This window comes from Haemaphysalis longicornis, unplaced genomic scaffold, assembly GCF_048455015.1.
Source record: "Haemaphysalis longicornis isolate Haplotype H1 unplaced genomic scaffold, Haemaphysalis longicornis Haplotype H1 scaffold_1, whole genome shotgun sequence".
Lineage (NCBI taxonomy): Eukaryota > Metazoa > Arthropoda > Arachnida > Ixodida > Ixodidae > Haemaphysalis > Haemaphysalis longicornis.
The window spans coordinates 69,154,593-69,163,596 of NW_027526203.1; the positions used below are offsets into that span (position 1 = coordinate 69,154,593).

General features: G+C 46.2%; 1 long non-coding RNA gene across 1 annotated transcript; it reads left to right on the forward strand.

Moving 5' to 3' along the window:
- Positions 1-5,836: 5,836 nt before the first annotated feature.
- On the forward strand, positions 5,837-8,557 carry LOC144164438 (uncharacterized). Its single transcript, XR_013321202.1, has 3 exons — positions 5,837-6,067; positions 6,888-7,006; positions 8,422-8,557. It is a non-coding gene; the product is annotated as an uncharacterized LOC144164438 (long non-coding RNA).
- Positions 8,558-9,004: the final 447 nt, after the last annotated feature.

Sequence of the window (9,004 nt, forward strand, 5' to 3'; positions counted from 1 at the left end):
ACCGAGGTATATTAAAATGATAATAGCCTGCAAATTGGTATTACATGACACGCAAAAAAAGTAAACAAATTGTTATAAATGATGCAGTTAACAGGTTGTACATGAAATAAAAAAATGTTTATTGCACTCTCTTTGTACTGTTGTACTATTTGTACTATTGCACTGTTGTCTCGTTGTGTAGGCGTCTTCAGCGCTGGGTTGCGACGTTGTTCACTTCATCAGTACCTGAAGCGGATGTTGCGGGCAATACTCCAACGAGTATTGACTGTGGCTCAGCCCACGTTGGCTCAGCCGTCGTGATCAGCCAGGATTCTTGCGATACGATCGTTTACATCTTGGTATTTGCGAGCGAGCCGTAGGGGGTGCCGTCCGACGATGACTACTACCACCCCCGTGAAAAGCGACAACGGAACAGGTTAACAAATGGCCCCACCAGATTTTTTGGCTTGGGTGGCCTGAATATGTATTCAGTGCAGTGAAATAAAGATTATTATTATTTAAAAAACAATTGTCCGCCGCGGTGGCGCAGCTGGATATGACGCTGTGCTGTTGAGCCCAAGGAAGCGCGTTCGGTTCGCGGCCGCGGCGTACGCTTTTCTGGTGGAGGCGAAAAGCGAAAACGTCCGTGTATTCGAGATTTCGACGCACGCATATTAAACATCCCCCGGTGGTCAAAATGATTTCGGATCCATCCACTACGGCGCGCCTCGTCACTTGTGTAGCGTCGGCGCGTTAAAACCCCAGAATCAATCAAATCAACAAATAAAAAATTTCAAACCTAATGCAATGCCTGGTGGTGTGTCCTTCAGTGTTTACATAGAAAGAAATCCTCCAGCTTAGCTATGGTTCAAGCCTTGCGCGAGTTGGTGCAAACTTCGCCAATTTTTATTTTTTTTTTATTCGCAGACTGAAAGTGAGGGTTCGGGTTGTATGCAAGGGCAGGTTATACGCGCGAAAACACGGACGTACACCACCTCAACAGAGCTGAAGATAAGCACTTGAAGAAGTGCCAATCGCGCTGACCTCTCCCCCCTCCCCAGCAAAAGAAAAAAAAACAGCTCTTTATGCACACCTGCTGCTCACTCAGACCTCCGCACGCCCTCCTAAACAGCCGTAGCAAATTTACCATTGTAGAAACCAGCCTCAGACCGGCTTTAAACGCCAATTTCCGGTCAGGGCTTCTAGGCCTTTGTTCACACGGCCGCGGTGTAACGAAGGCTTTGTGACGAGAAGGCACCTCGCACGAGAGTTCCTATCTCGAGATGGCACTGTACGAAAAGGCCGGTGTGACGAGTTGGCCTACGACGAGATTTCCGGTGACGAGTGGGCTTGTGACGAGTGGGCTCGTTCCGGTTTTGAATTTGTACTGAAGCACTGTGGCTGTGAATGCACGGAAAGGGTGGCCTAGATTATTTACGGGAACGAGCCCACTCGTCACAGGCCCACTCGTCACCGGAAAACTCGTCATAGGCCAACTCGTCACACCAGACCTTTGGTACAGTGCCATCTCGAGATAGGAACTCTCGTGCAAGGGACCTTTTCGTTGCACGGTTTTCATTACGCCGCGGTAGGGTGAACAAAGGCCTAGAAGCCCTGACAGGAAATTGGCGTTGAAAGCTAGTCTGAGGCTGGTTTCTACAATGGTAAATTCATTACGCATGTTTAGGGGGGCGTGTGGAGGTCTGTGTGACCAGCAGGTGTGCATAAAGAGCTGTTTTTTTTTTCTTTGGGGTGAAGGGGCGATGGGTGGAGGAGTTGGAGAAGTCAGCGCGACCTGCACTTCTTGAAATGCTGGTCGTCATGGGTGTTGAGGAGGTGTACGTCCATATTTTCCCGCGTATAACTTGCCCTTGCATACAACCCACACCCCTACTTTCAGTCTGCGAATAAAAAAAAAGTGAATTGGCAAAGCTTGCACAAACTCGCGCAAGGCTTGAACCATAGCTAAGCTGGAGGATTTCTTTTGTATGTAAACACTGAAGGACACACCACCAGGCATTGGATTAGGTTTAAAATTGTTTATTTGTTGATTTGATTGATTGTGGGGGTTTAAAGCGCGGACGCTACACAGGTGATGAGGCGCGCCGTAGTGGAGGGCTCCGAATTCATTTTGACCACCTGGAGATGTTTATTGTGCGTGCGCCGAAATCTGTAACACACGGGCGTTTTTGCTTTTCGCCTCCGTCAGAAAAGCGGCCGCGGCGGCCGGGAATAGAGCCCGCTTCCTTGGGCTCAACAGCACAACGTCATATTCACTGCACCACTGCGGCGGGTAATTGTTTGTTGACATGTTCTGTTGCCACTTTTTGGGGTGGTAGTAGTAGTCATCGTCGGACAGCACCCTCCCCTCTCCCCCTCCCCTCCCCTCCCCCCTTCCCAGCTCACACGCAACTACCAAGATGTCAAGGATCGCACCGCAAGTATCCTGGCTGATCACGACAGCGGAGCCACAGTCAACACTCTTCGGAATATTGCCCGCAACACCTGGTTCTGAACTGATGCAGTGAACAACGTCAAACCCCAGCGTTGAAGACGCCTACGCAACGAGACAGCGAGACAACAGTGCAGTAGTACAACAGTGCAATAGTACAACAGTACAAAGCGAGTGAATAAACATTTTTTAAATGCAGAGCATTTCTTTAACTCGCATGTAGCGTCCGCCGTCCGTCCGCAACAGCTCAGCGCGCAGGTGCGCCCTCTCCCCCACTCCTCCTCTCCCGCATCACGCTACCCTCCTCGATCTCAACAACAGGTCCGCACCCCTCCCCCTACACTATATAAAAAAAATAATAGTTATCGGCGCATGCTTTCGATCCCACGACCCTGTGGGCGGAACGCGAGGTACATGGTGCTCTTCCCACTGCGCCACAAAAGCGACACAGATTCAAAGGGTACGAACCCGCCTTATATCATTGACTCATTCAAACTACGTCAAGAAGATGCTGATACATGGCAGCAGTCGCATCGATCTCGTCTTCACCAGTTGCTGCAACGCACGACCACTGCTTAAAGACCCCTTAACAGTACACTTTAGCGACCACGAAGCCGTCGTTCTCAGCGTCCAATACAACGACAACAGCAACAAATAAATAAATAACGACTTACAACAACCTACTCCTTGCCTTGACTTCTTGCGTCACAAAGAAAAGAAAAATAGGGCCCATCTCTCCACGAGGGGGGACTCGAGTCGCAAAATCACGAAAGTAATAATTAATATATGAAAGAAATAATAATTATAAGTAATAAGCAATAATAGTTAACACATTCACTACCACCCCAACACCCCCCCCCCCCCCCAAACACTAACGTTAACGCAATACACCCACCCCCTACGCGACGCATTTACTCGAGTCCCCCCTCGTGGGGAGATGGGCCCAATTTATTTTAGGGGCGAAGCTCCTTAAGTCATGGGTCTGTCCATCCCTTGTGTATCGTGGTACGTGACCGCCGCATGCTTTCGGAGATGTCGCAAAGTGGGCCGCGTTGCACGCGCAAGAACCGGCTACAACCGGCAGCGCAAACTCGGCACCGGGAGCGCGAGCTTGTCTGTGTTCGCCAACGGAGGCGCGAGCGCACATGCACTGCGAGGGGGAGATCACGCAAGAGATCACGCCACGAACGCAGGCAGTCGTTCTCGGAGATCGAACGAGACGCAAGGACCTTTGCTCGTTTCCTCTCGTCTTGTTCGGGCACAAGTTCGCCCTAAATAAAAGTTATTTCCTTTACCGTTGTGTCCCATCCTACGTGACAAATTGTGGTGGAGGTGCGGGGTAGTCCTCGATGGCGCGGGGTCTTTCACCAGGTCTGGGCCTAGGAGCATTGACTCCGAAAATAAAAGTTGATTTCTACAATGTACGCACACAGTCTTACGTCTTTCTTAATGATGTAATGGGCGAACTTGCACGGGAGAGTTACGGTTACCGATGATCTCCCCCTCTCGAGCTTCGCCCCACTTATCATCATTCATTCCGTGGATATGGCGTGATTGTTTGTTTCATCTACAACCGGTTCCCTGCGTCATTTAGAACAATTTGTTTACTTTTTATGCGTGCCTATTACAAATTTGCATATGCTATTATCATTTTAATACAATTAACTCGGTATGACGGCATATTTACCTAAATTCCTACGTCAAAAATTTTGAAAGAACACTCGCTCGCCTACATCATTTTTAAATGGGCGACGTATAGCAGGCGGAAACATCGCTTTAACGTTCCAAAACAAGCTCTTAATGCTAGTTTTCCGTGTGACAAATATTCCGGCGATACGAAAATTCCTCGTACGAAATGCCCTGTGACGAGTTGGCATTCCTGACCAGTTTACTTGTGACGAGTTGGCCTATGACGAGTGGACTTGTGACGAGTGGGCCTAGACCCATTATTTACATGTTTAGATAGGGGAAGGTGTGGTAGGAACTTTATGTGTGCTCGGTGGTTGCTGATTCTCATTCTAAACGGATTCTCAGTTTGACCAACGTACTGGGCTTGGCATATGGTGCATTCAAGAAGGCAGACAACGTTTGCGCTGTCACAGTAAAAGTTTCCTCTTATCTGGAGAGAGAATAAAGACGTGGTGCTAGCGCGACAGAAGCTTTAGTCATCATGGGGCACAGTTTGCATCTAGGCTTATTGCAGGGTCCGCTGCCTTTGAAACTGGTGGTGTTGACCTTAGATGACGTTACAATATCTCTGATGTTCCTCGCACGTCGGTTCACGACGCGGGGAGGCTCAGTGAAAATACTTCGCAAAGTTTCGCTTTGAGGTAGAATGTTGTGGTGCTTTATGAGTATGCAGTATACTCTGCAGGACGAAGCGGCATATGTTAAAATAAGGTTGGGGGTCGTATTCCAAGATTTGGCTTTTGAGTTAGTTATCAGGTGGCGGCGGTCCTGTTTCTTAGACTTCCTAATAGCATCACTGATGACAGCCCTTAGCGAAAAGTAATACGTTTGAAATACGTACGAGTACGCTTGAAGTGCACTTCAAATATGCTGTGTATTTGTAAATGTATTTTAAGTGCATTAAAAATTGCATTTTCTCAATTTTTAGTAAATATTGAAAATACATTAATAAAAATACGGGAAAAATACACTGCTTTTAAGTACCCTCCAAATAGATTAAAAATGCACTGAACCTCACGAATGTGCGCTTAAGGCATTCAGAATATATTGAAAATGTATTTCTTCCCGCCAAACGATCATGGTGTAAATGCACTGTATATATTATAAAAATACACTTACCTAACTACATTTACAGCAGCACTCTGAGTATACTTTAAAAGTGTGCTGAAGCATGGAAATATACTCCGAATATATTCGAAATACATTTCAAATGCCTTTTACGTTTGTCGAACGAACATGGTAGAAATACACTCTCAATGCATGAAAAATACTTATAGAAAATACATTTTAAATGTATTCATAAAGCTTTGCCGAAATACATTCCGAGTACACTACAGGCGCTGCTTCAGTTGCTCAATTGTAAGATTCACGTAAAGCATATCTGAAGTGCCGGATAAAATACATCTCAAATGAATAAACGTACTGAGAATTTCTCCGCGATGTTTACTTATAATAAAAGAAACTGAGGGAGATACTCTCACTTACTGCGCTGCCTAAAGCAGACATAACTCTGCGTATTAGAGAGAAACTCGGGGTACAAATATGTAAGCGGCGGTGTTCCAACGCAATCGGCGAATAAAAAACATCGAATTCAACGAGTATATATATGTACGAAAACACTTGCACTTTGCCAGCGTTGTTACGACGGTATCCCTGTGGAGGCTTGGAAAATTTTCTTTTTCTGAAAAATATTCGCCTTAGATGGACAACCCTGGCTATGCTTGGGAGGGCGAGCAGCTCGGAGCCTCTCACTGCCGCTCACTACCTCCTCCTTTGTGCCCGGCACCTGCGGCGCGAGCTGAGCGGCGTACCACTCCTTCACGTTTTGTCTGCCTTCGCTGCGTTTCTTTTGCCTGTCCTGTTTCGGACTCCTCAACGCGCGGTCGTCGGGTGGACGCAGTCTCTGCTTGGACGGCGCGTTGCAGCGGCGTTGGCCGTCTAGCCAAGGTAAGCACGGTATACCGGCTATTTGCGCGTACGGTGTCGCACTACAATTAATTGACGTATGTTTGCCTTGCAATCGAAGAGTGCTAATGCCCTTTATAAAATCCGCACGTGGTTGTTAAGATTACCTCCACCTGCGAGCAAGATTTCCTACCGTAACTACGCCGTGCAAGGGAATGTACTCACAAATCAACGACAGCAAGAAGACGTAAAAAATGGATTTTAGTGCTTTCCTTTTTGCGCCTAATTTTAGCTCGGGCCTTGCTGAGTGGACGGGGGACTGTTGCTACGAGTTTCCTTGTAGATCGAGTACTCATTGAGGACTAACACTTGCATTAAACACATAACCGCCAGGAACGTTTTTAGCACAGCCTGTTCACAGAAAGTCCGCCGTCCATGTTTACGCGCTTGAGAAATTTGCGAAGTGTATCCAGGGACGCAGCTTTCTTTTGTTTTCTGTTCGCAGCAGCCGCTCACAGCTGCGAATGTTCACAGCAGCCGCCGTACGGGGAAGGAAGTCAGTTTGTGGCATACATTCATCCGACTAATGCGCGTGGCCGGGCCATACGGCGGGAATCCGAGCAGCCTCCGCGATTTTTGCGGTCGCATGTCGCCATTCTGTCAACTAAAGCCATGAAAGAGTTTATGCCGTCTGTTTCGAAGTGACCAAAAGTGTTAAAAGCGACCCACGTAATCTTTGGTGCATGTGGCAGTAGCGAAGGTGCTTCATGCCCAGGGACTACAAATTATTTGTCCATCTAAGACAAACTGTATGAGAGTAGCAGCTAAGTTACAATCAGTTTCTGTTCCTACCGGCACCCAGAACCAAGAACCAGCAAAGGAAGGAAGGAGAAGGAATGCGGGTGGGGAGGGGGACTTCGAGGCAGGCAACCAGTTCCCTGCGCGAGACCCCTCGGTTCCCGGAACGGGTCCCCCGGGCGGGTTCGTCTCTTTTTGTTCCTTGGATTGCTCCCCCCAAAACTTCGCGAAACTTCAGGACGCTGGCCCCTTCCTCTTTTGTGTTTCCTTGCAACTTTTTCCCTCCTTGCTGTATTCATTTCGTAGTGCATTCACGAACACGTGTGCGCGTTCTGAGAGGCCCTTCGGCCGCTGGTGGTCGAGTGACAGACACGCGGAACCCGACGCGCTAACGCTGGACCACGCCACCGGAGAATTTCAGAAATGTGCCCAAAGGCACCGAAAACAGCATGGGCAGCTTGGCGGTTGTGTGCGTTTAGAAGTCTCAATTTCCCATTTGCGTCTAAAGGGTGTACTTAAGCGAGTTTCTTTTAGGTGTCACGAGTATTTATGAAGCAACTATTTTTACTTGATGGTCCCTGAAGCTAACAGGTGTTTATCTTTTTTTGTATGTTAAAGACGCGAGCATTTACAATTATTTTCCGCGTTGCTCCCTAATTAAATGATGACGTTGTCTGTGTACAGCAAAAAGTATAAAATTACCTGCCGGTGATGTGCGGCGGAGAGCAAAAAAATTACATGTGTGTGCAAGCACAATTACCCGTTTTCTGGCGTTGCTTGTTTTAATTGCTTCGGTTAGGTGCCTACGATATAAGAGCTTGTTATTTTAAGGACAGCGTCAAATTTTTCTTGTTTTTTGAAATAACCTTACTTTGCCGTTCCTTTGAAAGCATTGTTGAGTGCACACGCCAATCTAATGACATTTATGTAAGCTTTGTACTGCAATCCTGCCCATGCATTTTTAAATTGTTTCGCTGCGCACTATTTTTTTAGAACGTAATTTCCGAAGAAGGTGACGCCGAAATATGGAACACATAACAGTAATTGTAGTTAATAAGATTACTGCCTCTCTTATTTTATTAGCGTCTTGGGAGGTCACAGACCAGTTTTGTCCAAGTTAGTTGGAAAACTAGAATTGCCACCGTTTCAAGTTAACTCAAGCGCCTAAGAAAGAGAAGTAGTAGCATAACTCTAAGAACTCTGTTGCATGTTTGGTAACGTTGTTATCTTAGCTCTGTTTTTTTTTTCCTAATTTTCGCTCATTTTTATCCCTAGACAATTTCCAAGCATAAGCCTCCCGCCCCCCACCCCCCTCCTTCACCCTCCCTTCCCGCCACCATTCTTTCTTAAAAATGGTATTGAAGATCCGATGCCGCATGACAGTATAAACAATGCTTACCATTACATAAATTGTCTTACGTCCTTCAAAGGGGCATTGTTTTCACGGCGGGTTTTTTTTTTTTCTCAAGGGGAAACTAAAAAATCTTTGCTCGCGAGGGACATTGGCACGGCGAGAGAAAAGGCCTCATTGATTTGACATTTATTTGCCTCTAAAAAAAGTGTTTCACTAATATTTTTCCATTTTCTTTTTACTGCAGCTGCTGGTGAAATTTCCCGCGTGGAGAATCCGAAGTACGAAGACTCTGATGCACAACGCTTCATCTGCGCTGGCTGCCGAGGTGGCTGAAAAGCATTCATTCCTGCTACTTAGTAATGGCGAAATTGGCCACTCGACTGAGGTGTACAATAAAAACTTTCAAACTGCCAATTTGTGCGCATACATGCTGTTCTTTTCAGTCATTTGCTGGCCCGCATTCCGAGCGTGGCCGGTTTACATTTTCACAATGGAGCATATTTTTAGCCTAGTGCCTATTAAACTTTTTGAAACCACAATATGATAGTTTCTAGTTGAACGTTAACAATTCCACCTAAGACACATTGCCATGGTATCTATCAATGTATTTAGGTTTTATTTAGTATACACTAGTAACACATTTTGAGTATATTTGAAGCAGTATTTTCTGTGCATTTAAAATGCATTACTAATACATTTTGAACGTATTTAAAATTACATTTTCTGAGCATTTTTAATGCATTTAAAATGCATTAAATATATATTTTTCATGCACTGCTTACGTATTTTTGAGGTCCATTTTAAATACATTGCAAATGTATTCGAAA